We start from the raw sequence: 15,451 nt of genomic DNA on the forward strand, positions 1-15,451 counted from the left end.
CCCCAAGACAACTCCAGAAAGAGCAAGCGAACAAATCTCCAAATCCAGAGGAAGAATAATAAGGTAATTCTGAACGGGCTCTGCCTTAAACTTCAACGCCACGAAGTGATGATAAAAACATGGTTTGACTGGCTCTACGGTTACGGCCAAAGGAGGCTATTTGTGCTGTAAAATGCACCGGCGCACAAGCAGGCACACATGTGTGGTCAAGGAGGAGAAATCAGGAAAGGGAGCAAGGTGTCTCTCAAGGTTTACCTACTTTCAGCGACCAGAGCCACAACAGGGTCACGGAGCCAGCCAGCAACACCTCGCGGATCTTGACAACAGGAGAAATACTGGCTGACCCAGAAGCAGCAGCTCTGAACCTCAAAGATATTCGAGCCTGCCATCGACTGTCTGCAGAAATGACACCTATAAACCACAGTTTGCTGTCGTGGTTAAAAGCATGGGCTTTGGAGTAAGACAAATTGGAGTGAGTCCTAGCTCTTCCCCTTACAAGTTACCAAGATTCTGGGCAAGTTACTTAACCTCTTCAGCTTCTGTTTTCTCATGTGTAAAATGGAAAAAAATAAGATCCACTTTGCAGAGTGATTGTGAAGGTTAAATAAAACAATCCAGGGCCGCCTGGCTGCCTTCGGCGACTGAACGTCTGCCTCTCGTTTTCAGCTCCAGTCATGATCTCGGGGTTGTGGGATGGAGCCCCGTGTCGGGCTCCGTGCTCAGCACGGAGTCTGCTTGTTCCCCTCCCTCAGCTCGTCCCCCTGCTCTCTCCCTCTAAAATAAATAAATAAAATCTTAAAAAAAAACCAATAATCTAGGGAGGTACTTACTTCTACCCGGAATACCTAGAATATAGTTACATACTAATTACTCTGAGTCACTGTAACATCAAAACAAGGTCAGCAAGAGGATTCTAGCACAGAGAAAGCCCTACAAGAAATGAAGCCACAACTCCTGTGCTCTCAGACAGGGGATAACAAGATCGATGCCACTAGAATCCCCAACCACTACCCGGGATCTAACGGGCATCCTGAAGTGCCTCTTGCAGACAGGCCGCCCCGCAAGGTCTTCTAAGAAGCACAACAAACGCAGAACAAATGCTTCCTACCCTCAATGACCTGAAACAGGAGCACTGTGTAACCAAAGAGGTTAGAGCCACATGTGAAATTCCAGGGGAGGTCGACAATATCCCAACGCTCCAGACAGGGAACAGGGATGTTTTACAATTCTATGACTCATCTCAAATCCAAACCATGAAAGCCCAATTATTACTAGTCAAGTGCAAAACTATGTGTTTCATCTTTCCCAAAATTAACACTGGCCAGATAAACCAGACTTGCCTTTTGCCAAACATGTGTGTACCTAGGAGGGGCCCCAAGCATAAGCACACATGCGCACATACACACACACACCCCCCTCTACCTAGGAGAGGCCTCAAATATACACCTATGTACCCATGAGACCCTAAACATTAGGCCTGAACAATTCCTCTAGCCACGCAGCCAAATTTCCTACCTCCAGTGTCTCATTCTGGTGCATAACTCAACTGGCCTTTGCTACGCATTTATGGAGCAAATGCTAAGCTAAACATACCGTTTTTGTGATTTTGAGTAAACAGAAAATCGACAAAAGGATCCAGCTGTATACTCAGAAGAGATCCCACACCTTAGCTACTATACTGAAGCATGGTAAAGGGTGTAGAACTGGGGTCAGAAAGATCCAGGCACGAATGCCAATTCCCAACAACTCAGCCTCTACGTATCTGTTAACCTCTCAGAAGCTCAAGTTTCTCAGGCATAAAACAGGGTAAGACCACCCCCTTGTCGGGTAGTAGATCCCTCAGGGGTGTTTCACTAGCCCAGTGCAAACTACCACCCATGTAAGGTTAGCAGTAACCCTGCCGTCCAAGCCACAGCTGAGCAGACCAGGACCGATTAGCTCACGGTCTGGAGAACCAGAAGTGGGACTGAGCAATACAGGTGATGTTACTAGTTCTTTAGACGAGCATGTGGGAACACAGGGGCTGTGGGACAGCCACATTTGCCAAGTGCACCAGAAAGAGGACACAGCTCTACCAGGGAAGAGGCACAAGAAGACAGCAGAGGCCACGGGGCCCTGAAAAGAACGCGGAGTAAGCTCAGTACAAGATGACATGGGAGCTCCCCCGGGCAGCAGCCACAGCCTCATCAACAGCTCCTTTTCCTTTGGTGTGAGTTTGAAAAGCTAAGTCTTGATCACGTGTCCTGTGAACTCAGGTAAACTCCAATCTAGTGTTCTAACGCCTTCCCACGTGAATCTTGGTTATAAGGAGCTACTGCTTCTCCTAATCCATTCTCCCAACCTCGGCCACCTGAGCAACAAGTGTCCTCACCTGCCACGTCCCATGAAGGCTGCCGTGTACAACTGGTTCTGATTCAGTTATCCAGCGACCACTGGCAACGGTAACGCATCCTGCCCTCACCCGTTCACCTGTTCACACGCCCCACAGTCATTCCGTGGGCCCTGCCTCTGTGCACACACAGTCCCCATGATCCAACTGCTACTTTCACAGACCGACTCGTTCCTGCCTGTCCAGTAGACTTGTGACCATCCATCCATCTTTGCTTTGCCTTCTGACAACCTCTGGGTGTCTGTCTATCTTGTCTCTGACTCCTAACGTATCTGGACACTTGGCATGCTCCAGAAAGGCTTTGGACTTACTACCCCACCGAATTCTGAACTCGCCCCCAACTCAGATGAACTTCCACAGTTCCAACCCCTTTTCCAGGGCTGGCCCCATGGCTTTGCCCACCCTGAACACCCAGCCTTGTTGCTATCCCCCCAACTCCATCCCACTGCCCTTCCAGCAACCTGTGACTGCTCAGCAGCTAGTCACGGGCCAGCCAGACACCCCCCCACACCAGGCACAGTATTCTGCGCCAAGCACGGAGGTGACAGATTTAGCCAACAATTAAAAATCCTATGCAGTGTGCCAGATTCATATATCATAGAACTCTTGAGTCCAAATTTCCAATAAGATCTAAAATTCAACTAGGATTTCTGTGAAACGGAGTTTTCTTATAGGGAGATGGGGATGGTAAGCTAGCTCATGTAACAGACATCATTTTAGAATTAGCTTCATCAACACAATCCCCGAATTTAAAACATACACTGGGGGGCGCTTGGTAAGAAGGGCATGCAACTCTTGATCTTGGGGTTGTGAGTTCAAGCCCCACACTGGGCGTAGAGATTACTTAAATACATAAATTATTTTAATTTTAAAAATTAAAATTTTTAATTTTAATGGGTGGCTGAGTCATTTGAGTGTCAGACTCTTGATTTCTGCTCAGGTGATGACCTCAGGATCCTGGGATCAAGCCCCATGTCGGGCTCCATGCTCAGCAAGGAATCTACCTGAGGATTCTCTTCCTCTCCCTAAGCCCCTCTCCCTGCTTGTGTGAGCGCGCACACACGTGCACGCTCTCTCTAAAATAATCATTTTCTAAAAATTTAAAAATGTTTTTGAAACTTTTTTAAATTAAAAAAATAAAAAAATACACTATAAAGTTTTGCACAGCCCCTTGGAGTTCAAACACACAATACACCAAGTGCCTTCCCAAAACGCAGTTTCTTTTTTGGCCAAAGACCAAGACCTCCCCCAAGACCTCCTGATGCAAGGACTCCAGGGTGGTCGCCTCCCTCACGTGCTGGAGAAGCAGTGGCGTCGACGAGCCATGCTTCCACACTCGTGTGAGGCAGCTCACTGTAACGCCCATTCTAAGGAAAAGTCACAAGTCACCCCGATTCCTTGTCAGGCACGGAGGCAGAACTAGTGGCAGGACAACTGCTCTGAGTCCTCATCTCTCATCAGATACTGACTCTCTGAACCAAACATGGCACAGTCACCCCCCAGTGTCAATTTAAGGCCAGTCTGCATCACATGGACTTAAGATAGATACCCCTGACACATATCTCAATATTAACATCATCTTCTGTTCTATCAGACTACAGGTGTCAAAGGGGTTAAGATAATAAAGGAGGAGTAATGCAGTTGCGTAGGAACAGGAATAAACTGATCAGGTCAGATCGTGTGTACACAGGAATCAGTGTTCATGCCAGTCTCGGCACCTACGACCAAAAACCAGTTCTGACCCCATTTGCGCTCGCTGGCATCCCATGCAAAGCCAAAGGGCGAGCCCCCGCAGAGTGAGGCAAGCTTTGGAGAATCAGATCACTCTGGAAGCAGAGGAAGCCGGTGCAAAACCAAGGGAAACAGCAGAGACCCTTGCTACTGCATCACTACCTGCACCATCTTAACACATCCCCAGGTGACTTGTATGCAGATTAAAACGTGAGAAATGCTATCTACAGAACAAGGGCACCCAGGACCAGGCATGGGACCTGAGCAAGAGGTACAAGACACGAGCACCAACCAAGACCCGTTATTTGCAAAAGGCAGTAGGACTTCAGAGCCAGCTCGTCCCTGGCCCAAATCCAAGGTCTGTCACTCACGAGTGGTACCACCTTGGGCCAGTCACTTCACCTCTCTTGAGTCTCACCACGGATGGTAATTACACTGCACGGGGGACGTTAAGTGTAAACATCTAGCACATGGTAAACCTGTGATAAACACGGGCTCCCTGTCCATTCGGAAGCAGACACCAGGCTGGCATGGGTGCCTAGATCCAGGAATGCAGAGAGATGAACCAGGAATACGTGGGAGAGAAAAGGGGTGCAAACCAGGGGAGCACGAGTTTCTCTAACCAGGAGACATCTCATCGTCCTTACACTATCTTTTCCAACCAAAAGGGGAACTCAACATCAATGAACATCAACACTTTGGGGCACCAGAGAGATTTCACTGCTCCATTTCTTTAGATGTCCATCCAACATTCCAGACCAGCCCTGTCCCATAGAAAAAGAATGAAAGCCACATATATAGTTTTAAATTTTCTAGCAGTCACATTTAAAAAAAAGGGGGGTAAATAAATGTTAAGTTAATAATTTTAATTTAGTAATAAATTGTATTAAACCAAAACAGCCTTGCTTCAACATGTAGTCAATCTGAAAACTTTTTTACGTCCTTTTTTCTTTTGTGTAAGTCTTCGAAACCTGGTGTACATTCTATACCTACAGCTCATCCCAGCCCGGACGAGCCACACTCAAGCACTCCGCAGCCATACGGGGCTATCGCCCACTATGCGGACAGAGAAGTTTGAGACATCAAAATATCACCCGCAGATTCCTCCTCCACTCAATCTTCTATCACCACCAAATCCCAGTGTGCAAGATAAGGAATATTTGGTCGCTGCGAAGCAAACGTGGGAAGCAGAGCGCCATGGGAAAAGGGACGGAGCAGAGGCTGTGGCTTACCTGCCACCTTTTCACAATCAGGTTTTGTTTCTTTTAACTCTGGTTAATGTAAATTACATCAACTAGACTACAATCATCACTGATTGGGCTGGATTTTTCTGGAAGCAAGGACAGTCGAAGTACGAGGTAATAATGACAAAATCCATCCAACATTTTCCAGCTACAAATGAACGTCCAGCCAAGTGGGGACAAGGACGCTACTCTCCTGCCCACCTTTCCGCCACTTAAAACCAGACCCAGGGCAGCTGTCACTGAAGACATTACAGACAAGGCAGGAGACACTCACTGTGGATTTTCACGGGCCAAAACAAACCAAAGCAAAACTACTTAAAAATGAGCTAAAAGGCAGGAGAGGAGAAACAACGCCCTCTACAATGAGAAAAGAAGGTCAGCGCACAGGCCCTTCCCCTTTATAAACCAGGGAAGCTGAGGAACCCAGAACAGCCAAGATTTGAGGCAGGACTTACCCCGTAGCAGGCACTCTGCTAAGCACTTTATATGCACTTAATCTTCGTAACAACCCTCAAGAAAACCATGGCCTAGAATTTAAGGAGCTTGCTCAAGGTCCCACAGTGGCAGAATGCAGCTTTGGGTCACCGAGAGCAAGACAAACAGATGTACGTCACCGAGAGCCAGGCAAAGGCCACTGCAAATCTTCGTGCCCTGAGCCCCCAGACTTAACTAGAACACTAGGCATGATCACGTCTCAAACTAGAGACCTCAAACTACCTCTCCCACTCTTGCTGTGTTAAATCAGCAAAACAGTTAAAGACCAGCTTACCAGTGAGTACCTGTGTGGTTCGCATGACGTAAGGGCTGTACATGGGCTGGCGCGTACACCACCTAGCATATGCCGAACACTGGAGGGCAGAGAGACAGTCGTGATGACGCAAGCTGCCTCAGACTGGGAGCCCAGAGTGCTGGGTTCTAGGCCCACCTACCGACCCCGACCCCTCCCCCTCCCCACTATGGCCTCACTGCAGAAGAGGAGGAGAGAAGTGTAAATCTTTGAAGTATTTCCAGCTAGGGAATCTTTAAAAACAAAAACAAAAAAACACAGGCCTTTCAATTTTCTGACTTAGTAAGTTTTTCAACAATCTAATTACGATTCAGATCCCTAGAAAGAATTTGTTCCTCACAGAAGAAAATAATCAAAATCAATACCATAATGAGACCAATGAGTCAAACTTTGGAAAGCCAGAGTTTGTGTCCCAAAGAGAAAAGGCTGAGTTGAGAAAACATTCAAGAACTACACCTTGATTTTATCTTTAGGCCTCTCTAAATCCTGCAAGATGGCTGGAATCTCTAATTACCTCAGGTTGTAATAATATCTAACTGAAAACAATACAAAACCTGCATTCTCCGTCCCTAACGACTGTCGACTACAGGCCACTTAGGAGGGAATACTTGGGACAGCCAAAAAGGCCACTCTGAGTTTGTCTAAATATTACTTATTTCAGTCTCCAGATTTAGATCAAGTAGAACTTGCTCTCCCCCTCTCATCCTAAAAGAGGAAAAATTCAGAACTTCCTGTCTGCAGAAGGTGATTCAAAGAATTCTTTAAACTGTGTTTATTTATTATTGAGACAAAAGATTCTTCTCAGCACTATACTTTCATTTTATTTCGAGTTCATCCTTTTCAAAGAATAAATAAAAACAAAAACATCTCTGTTCCTTCTTCCTGCTGATTTGCATCGTCACCCTGTAGTGCCCAGTAAAACTGTACTCTTTTCGACCTATTTCTCTCACCGCCTCTGACGTACAGACTCTCCTCTCTCCACGGTAAGTGAAGTCAGGAGAAAGCGGCTAATTACAAGGGAACCTCACCTATGTCCCAAGCTTCTCCATTAGGCGTTCTTACGTAGGCCGTCACCACGCCACCTCTAACCTGATCCTTATCAGTGCCTTTACTGTTCTACGCCCATTCCTCCCAGTCTAGACCTCCAGCCCAAACCGATCCAGGCAACAAAGGACACCTCCATGGACAACTCAACCCAAACTTGAACTCACTGCATGAAGCCCCCTCACATCCACCCTCCAAACCTATTCTGCCTTCTGAACACAGCATCTCACAGACAAGAACATCCAGCAGCAAGTAACCTCAAGGAGCAAACTGGGCGCCATCCTCTGCTCCTCCCTCTCCACCACCCCCCTTCTCACTGGGTACACACACCTGCCCCACCTACCACTCCATCCCACTGCAACGCCTGGGATCAGGCCCTCTTCTCTCCTGGATTTGCTACGGTGGTCCCCTCATGTGACCTCCCTGCCTCCAGCCTGGAGAGTCTCCATTCCCTCCTCAGACACTGCCCCGAGACCTCTGTCATTTCGAGTAAGGCTTTCTGCTCATACCACCTACACAAGGAAGTCCTCACTCGAGTGCACTGTATAGGATGACCTTCAGAGAAGTCTGGCCCTTGACTGCCTCCTGATGTCATCTCCTCCTCTCCCACACCCACCCTGCTCTCCCGCCCACGCTCACAACACCAGGCTCGCTCGGGGCCTTTCCATAAACTGCCCCATCGGACTCTGCTCTTCCCCCAGTCTCTGCCTGCTGTCCCTACTCTTACGCCGTCTTTCACTGCTGGGCACGCAAGCCACCTCCTCAAGGGCTCCTCCCTCTGGACACTGGGCAGTAGGGAGCCCATTCACATTCCTATCATAGCACCTGTAGGCGACTTCCCTCTAGAATTTTCTCTCTGGATTCCTTTGTCCTTGCTACTCCCAGTGCCTAGCACAATGTCTGGTGCTTAGGAAACATGCAGTACCTGTAAAACCGATGAAATAATCCCCAAATTAAGATCACTTCCCACTTCTCGGGCTCTCCTCTACCTACAGCACCATAATCCTGGTCTGTTTGCTCTTCCCATTCCTGAACATTATTTTATCCTCTAAGAATTTTTAAGTTTAAAAAAAAAAAAAGGCTCCCCAAATCTCCCTATTTCATTGCCTAGATTTTGCTTAAATATTTTCATTTCCTTAAAAGGCATCAAACCTGAACAGTGACTTCAGATATTAAAACAACACCCATATTTTGGCAGTCAAAAACTCAAGACAAATTATAATTAATAATACGTTGTTTACGCAACTCAGATTTCAACAAAGATCTTCGGTACCGCTCTCCAACACTGTGACTCTGTTATTGTTTGGCATGGTATTGAACCTGAAGACAAATGTAAAAATTAAACTGCCAAATGTTTCTGAAGAGATTAAAAATAATTGCTGTAGGAAATAAAGGATATTTTACCACTGGCAGTTTTTTGTTTCCACTTCTGGCTAATTCCGATTAGTTCTGGGTTATAAAGCATGTCATCCCGTTAGTGAGTGGTCTATTATCATAATCATCTCTCGTGTGTCTTCAGATAATGCTCCCTGCAATCTCTTACTTGGGAAGTCTTAACTGCAGCTGACAAGGCCAGATCTCTCTCATGAGCTGCGAAGAAGAGCTGAATGTGCTTTCATTCAGACTTCTAATTCTTCGGTACTGACCATATGACCAGGCCATGCCACACCCCCCCAAAGGATTTAGGGAAGAGACATAAAAACTTAGGTTCAGACAAAAGCCTGTATGCAAATGTTTACAGCAGCTTTACTCATAAGCACCCACAAGCAAAAACAACCCCAACGTCCTGGGGAATGAATAAACAAGCTGTGGTATGTCCATAGAGTGGTCTAGAGCTTGGCAACAGAAAAGCGGCCAGTTTTGGACACACACGACAACATGGATGAATCGCAAACGTACTTTGCTAAGTGAAAGAAGCCATTTGTATGGCATTCTGGAGAAGACCAAATACAGGGAGAGAACCAATCAGTGGTTGCCAAGGGTCGGGGTAGGAAGAATCTGACTACCGATGTACAGCAGGAGGAAAGTTCCAGGGCTGATGGAACCATTCCCTGTGGATAGTGGTGGTGGATATGCAGTGCCATACGCTCGTCAAAACCCATGAAACTATACACCACAGACTACATTTGACTGTATGTAAATGTAAAAGTTAAAAAAGTTAATTATTTAACCATGACTTGGTTAAAGATCACCCCTCAAATAGAATTAACACACAGGTGTAGATCTCCTCAATGTTTACTGCTGCTGCGGTCACTACACCGACGAGGAAGAGATGTTAGGGGAATGAGCAGGGAGCAACCCCACATCTTTTCCAGATATTTTTGGTTTCCCTTGCACTGGCAACCGTCCTGGGGTCCCACATCAGGGCAAGCTCTGCTCCTGCTGTGAACAGCAAGATGGGGAGTTCTAGCAAGCAGATAAGGGAGGTTATTCAAACCCAACAGAAGATAGACCCAAGAAAGCATTTCAAGGGAAGAAATAAAGGGAGACGGGAGACAGAAATCCGAAAATTCTAACTCATCCTAGTCAAACGTATACGCAGCACATTCCATCTCCATGTTAGCTGCCTCCCTCCTAAACCCTTCTGTAAAAAGGAGTCAAGGTGGGTGCGGGTGGGGAATCTCTTTGTGAGAAAAGAGGGGGGAGAAGGAGAGAAACGAGCCTCCTCTCCAGAACCAGGACGCTGAGAGTCCTAAAAGCCCTGGGTCTACTGTTTCTTAACGTGGAAAAAATAATTCCAAGCAAGCAAGCAAATGATGAAAACAAAGGTTCAACACCCGGTGACACTTTCTTTCCAGTGTACCCTCATCAGCCAAACCCACACGTTCCTCCTCCAGAGAGAATGGCCGGCTTGTCATCCTTAGAGCCGGCCGCAGGCAGTCCCTGGCAGGCTCCAGGTGGGGCAGTCCGCGTGGCGACAGTGGCAGCAAGGGCACAGGCCCGGCCCCAAGGGTGGATGCCACCCTGTTCCCTCCTGGCTCTCCCAGGAAGGAGAATGCTGTTGCTCCTTCTCCACACCTCCATTCACATTCCCGAGCCCAGAAAACTCTCCCTTCCTGTTCAGTCCCAGTCCCCGGAGCCCTGGGCCTGCTACATTGTTATACCTCAGCAGGAGATCGCCACCTGAGACAAACCTCAGTCCACAGATGAGCTCCTGATTGCTGCCCTGGAGAACCAGCTCGCCAAGCTTAAGCAGCACTTGCAGCCGGAAAGCCGGGCCTAAATGCAAAACAAATGCGATTTTCCAGGAGCCTTCTGGGGGGAGGAGGAGTAACAAAGCTGAAAACCACAGAGAGAGTAAACCAGAACATTCTGTGACATGCAATGCCTTGCAGAAAGGGCTCTTAAAACATACTATCAAGGAACATTCATTGCAAGGGGTGAGCTGTCAAAGTTAAATAAAAATCACTGACTTTCTAAAGCCAGGAGTGAAGGACTAAATTATAAAACATCTTATTGTATTAAGCTCATTAAGGGTTATCATATTAGCCATCTGAGTTTTAGCTGGCAGCAGAAAAGCAGGAGCAGCATACCATGCAACGTGGACTGCGATCTGCTTTGCAAGCAGATTTCTACCACACTCAGACACAGAGCCTCTAGCAGTCGAAAATGATGTAGAACTGAAAACCAATTTTAGCACAGTGATTTGTAAAGAATTCTGTGCCATCGTGTAAGCTATTTTACTGGTGTATCAGGCCGAGATTACATTTATCTTTATTAAATACTACACAAAGTATTCGGAGCTAACCACGCACTCACTTCCCTTTTGCCAGCTTTATATCACACACTGAATGCTCTGCCATCACAGGAAAAAATCCTTAACAATAAAAACCCTTGCATACTTGACACCCTTCACTGCAGAGACTCTGCCCACCAACTATCAGCACACAACATATTCTAAGATCCTCGGCATTTCTGAAAAGACTCGTCTCTGCACCCATCGAGGAGGAACAAAATACCCTCTTCAAAGTAGGGGACAAATGTATTTTCAATCCTGTCCTCTATGGGCTCCTCTTGACTGTACTGCTACCAAACCAGGACACAGAACGAGTTCTATCTGTCGTTGAGTTCATACTGGAGAGGATTCTGGAGCTGCTGGTTTCCTGTTTGGGGAAGTTGCAGCTCTTTTCACCAGGAACCCCAAGGCAAAATGTTCAGTGTTCCCCCTGTAAGTGCTCACTGCCTTTGTTCTGCACTTTGCTAGACTCATTACTGCTTTCTTCTCCCTGCTCCTGGAAAACCTCTGGTTTGGGGGGGGTGCATAAAAATGCTAGCTCGAATCGAACTACAAGCTCTTTAAGGCATCACACATTTTCCACCATCCACTGCTATAAAGCTTTGAGTTAACAGGCATCTTTTCACAGATGAAGCCAGACTAGCCGGTTTCCTCCTGGTACTGCATTAGCATTCCACATTAAAATGTATGCCACAAATAATCCAATGGCAAACTCACCGTCAACAGCCCCCAAAATCAATAAAAGCCATTCCACCACTTGACTCGGAGTTGAAAAACCTTTCAGGTTAACACACAGCGCAAGGTAAAAGGAAGGTGTTGAATGAACAAAAGGCAAATCTACCTTCAGACTCCTCAAATCCTAAAAAGGAGGCTAGGCTGCCTCGATTTGGCCAAGTCCTTCCTTCCTTTTTTTTTTTTTTTTGTCATCATCAGGATAATGCTACATGTGTGCTGCTTTAGTCTTATGCAAAGCAGTGCATTCTCCACAAGGCCCTGATGCCTACCATTCTCTAAACTTGCCTCTTTCCAGGCCTGCCTCTTCTAAAGGACTAACCACATGCGCGTTAATGAAGTCATTCTGATTTTGTCTTGATAGCAATACCATCATAAAGTCACTCTAATCCCATTAAACTTGGATAACATTAAGAGCATTCCTTCTCCACTCTGAACCCCAAATTATCTCCAGGGTACCAATCCTCTGTCCGTCTGTCTCTGCATGGATCTTCAAATAAACACTTAAATTCATGCTCAAAATATCTCACCTTGTGAACCTTGACCTTTTGGAAAGACTCTGGCCCAATGTTCAGTTACTGTCACACGGTTGCATTCTCTGCAAATACGAAAGGGTTAAAAGCAGCCCCAGTCAACAGGCCTACAAGGAAAAAAAAGACAGCATGTATGCCTTACTGCATCACTGGAACCGCATTTATGCTCATTTCCTAGAACAATATTGTTACCTTTTGGCCTTCATAATAGTCAGAAGTATCCCCAACACCCTTTAGTAGCTTCTAAAAGGAAAAGCACAAAACAGAACATACCCTGCAAGAGAAAAAAAAAGAAAAAAAAGAAAGCATGCAAAGTAGCATTCTCCAGCAACAAACAAACTACCATTACAAATCCATCAGTTCATTTTGGTTTTGTTTTGTTAAAAACATAGAGAAAGAGAGAGAGAGAGAGAGAGAGAGACTTGCATAAACCAAGTGTCCCCACCCTAGCAAGGCACATTTTTTCTTTAATAAGGGTCATAAATCTCAGCTCCTTGTCCATCCCTTAAGCAAAAGAAAAAGGCAGGAAAAGCCCAAGGAATCTCAGACCTTGCAAACCTGCACATTTTTTTCCATCTTCTCTACACAGAATCTTTTAGGGCTCCATTAGTCACGTACCAGTGCTGTGTGGTGTCTAAGTGTGAGTTCACATACTGTGTTGGGATGGTACCTTCCTGCAAGCGCCTCTGCTTTTGGCTGCCATGAAGGGAGGAAGCTGCTATCCCACTGTAGTAGCTCAGTGACTGCATTGTGTTCAGGAGCTGATCTGCCTCAAACCAGTTTCAGCCGGTTCTGGTCACCCTACATAAAAAAGCTATGGCAACCCTCGCTGAGTTGCCAACAAGTCCCTGAAAATCATCAGCACAGAGGGGATCTCGCTAGGGGTTGCTTTTCCCTTTTAGGTCTTCGTGAGGAGGGGAAGGTCATCGTGTGTCCCCCCCCACCACACAAGCACACAGCCTTGGAAATGCTCACCTCACAAGCACCCCAGTGCCCCTCAGGGCCCATCCCCCCTGCCCCTCCACCCCAAAGCCCACCGCAGACACTATTTCCCCCTCCTTCTCCTCTCCCCACTTACCTCCCACAACCTGGCTCACATCTTTGTGTACGTGTGTGTCAGTGTGTGTTCTCTGTGTTGGTGGCTGACAAAGAGCCCCCAAGAAAGCAATCTATGTGTGTCTCCTCACACTGGATGCGTCGGCTGCAGGAGCGGCCTCGGCCTCCTAGCAGAGTGGTGCTGGCTTGTTGACCAGGCTCCTCTCTGCCTGTCACCCCCACCCCACCCAGCCCCCTCCTCCCGTCCCTCTCTTCGCTCTCCCAGCCCTGTCACCACCAGCAGCAGCCCCCCCAGTCTCCTCCTCCTCCAACCTTCTCTTCTTTCAAGCACCTGGGGAGGGGGGGGGAAGAGAAGTCCAACTCCCTTAACCTCGGGGCAGGAAACTAGGGATGCCTGGGGTGGGGGGGCAAGTTACGGGGCAGCGAGAAAGAGGGGCACCGAGGCCTTTAAGGAATCCTCAGTGCACCGCCAGCGCTGGAGGGGGTAGGAGCGAGCTCCTGCGCTCACGTGGCCCCCCTCTCTGAACCTGTGGGGCCTAGCGAAACCGGCTCGTCCTCGGCCCCCCCAAGGAAGCTGGCGGGGCGCGAAGGCCGGCCATCCCCAAGGCCAGGGTGGGACAGGCCACTGCACTCAGGCCAAGGGGCCTGAGCCTCACGCGCTCACCCCGGCCCGCAGGGGTGGGCACGAGGGGCCGGCGCGCCCGCCTCTTCCCCGCAGCCCACCCGCGCCCCGTCCTGCGCTGCCCTCGCCCCTCGCTCGCCCCCGGCCGCCCCCTCGCCGCCCCCAGCCCCGCGGGCGCACACCCACCCCCTTCCCGGGGTTGGCCTTCGCAGCGGTCAAGCCCGGGCGTCTGGGCCGCAGCTCGGATGACCTTTGTTCAGCGCGGCGCCGCCGGCTGCTGCTGCTGTGGCTGCTGCTGCTGTCGTCGTAGCGGCGGCGGCGGCGGCTTCCATGTTACGGGCGTGTCATCTGCATTCCCGCTGCCGGGGTCTGTGTGTGCGTGTGCGGTGGAGCGGCCTCGCCGCCGCCTGCCGCCTGCCGCCGCCGCCGCCTCCCGGGCTGCCGGCTCCCGCGCCCCCGGGCCGCCCCGCCGCCGCCGCCGCGGCCTCGCCGTGCGCCCGGCCCCGGGCCCCGCGCCTCCCCGGGCGGCGCGCTCTAGGCCGCGCGGCGGCGGCGGGGCGGCGCGCCACGCCGGGGCCTACGGCTGGGGGTGCGGGCCCGGCGGCGGCGGCGGCGGCCCGAGCGGCGAGCGAACAAAAGGGAGCGCGGCAGAGGGGGAGGGGGCGGCCGGTGGGGGAAGGGAGGATTCGGGGAGAAGGGAGGCGAGAGCGCGAAGCCCCGCAGCCGGCGGGCGCGGACGCCCGGCCGGCGCCGACTCCGCGGCTGCGAGAGGAGCCCCGCGGACCTGCCAAGTCTCGCCCATATGGGGCTGCTGGATTGCAACTTCGCCCCGGAGAGCGGGGTGGTGGTGGTGAGGGGATGGAGGGAGGGCTTCTCTTTTTTCAAACGACATTTCGGGCTCTCACCCAGTCCTTTCCATGGCCCCAAGCCGCAACTTACTCGAGTGGAAGGAAGCAAGGCCTCGCCAAAGATGGTTGAAAAAGACCGTGAGCCTCTACCCAGGATCTTGAAGCCAAGGTGGTGTTTTGTTATCCTCGTAATGGTGGCAAATAAGTAAGAAGAGAGCACGCTATCTTCAGATAAATTAAATCTGAAATTCTCCCTGGAGGTGGAAGAAGGGGCTCTCCTCTGTTTAGTTAGTGGTTTGGAGCCCTTTTCGCCTTAAACTGAGCCACAAAAGAATGGAAGACACCCCCTGGGGTGGGGAGAAAGCCCTGGTGTAAAAGACACACGTTTTGCTTTCCGAGAAAAAGCCACTGGGGCCAGATTGAAACATGGCATGTTCAGTTCTTGCAGGATTTTTTTTTTTTTAATGGGGGAATGATATTGAGTAAACAAGATGTAATAGCTAGGTCTTTAAATTCAAGAAGGGAGATGGTGTACAAATATAGCAAGCACATATTGTACATAGAGCAGGTGGCCATAGCCTACAGAACGCAGAAAGATACATATATAAACCCCGTTCAGACCCCAGAGGTGTGTATGATCGTTAACACGTCCAAGAAGGAGACAATATGTTACCAACAGATCAGGTATGCTCTTTCTCCAGCCCTGAGTCCTGGGTCCTACCTCTTTCA

At 49.1% G+C, this 15,451-nt stretch overlaps 1 protein-coding gene across 9 annotated transcripts in view; it reads right to left on the reverse strand.

Moving 5' to 3' along the window:
- Positions 1-14,832, reverse strand: part of ZNF532 (zinc finger protein 532) — a 104,392-nt gene extending 89,560 nt beyond the window's left edge. For 2 of the 9 annotated variants that reach the window (XM_045790189.2, XM_045790191.2), the window contains exons 1-3: positions 14,061-14,343; positions 12,389-12,470; positions 12,194-12,303 (exon numbers count right to left, since the gene is read on the reverse strand). The gene's annotated coding sequence lies outside the window, so the exon portion shown is untranslated. Of the gene's footprint in view, positions 1-10,299; positions 10,415-12,193; positions 12,304-12,388; positions 12,471-14,060; positions 14,347-14,813 lie in introns of those variants that run through there. The other 7 variants (XM_045790190.2, XM_045790192.2, XM_045790194.2 and 4 more) reach the window with 7 other exon arrangements.
- Between the last annotated feature and the right edge of the window lie 619 nt (positions 14,833-15,451).

The sequence above is a fragment of the Ursus americanus genome, chromosome 19 (assembly GCF_024610735.1).
Source record: "Ursus americanus isolate L20-20 chromosome 19, mUrsAme1.1.p, whole genome shotgun sequence".
NCBI lineage: Eukaryota > Metazoa > Chordata > Mammalia > Carnivora > Ursidae > Ursus > Ursus americanus.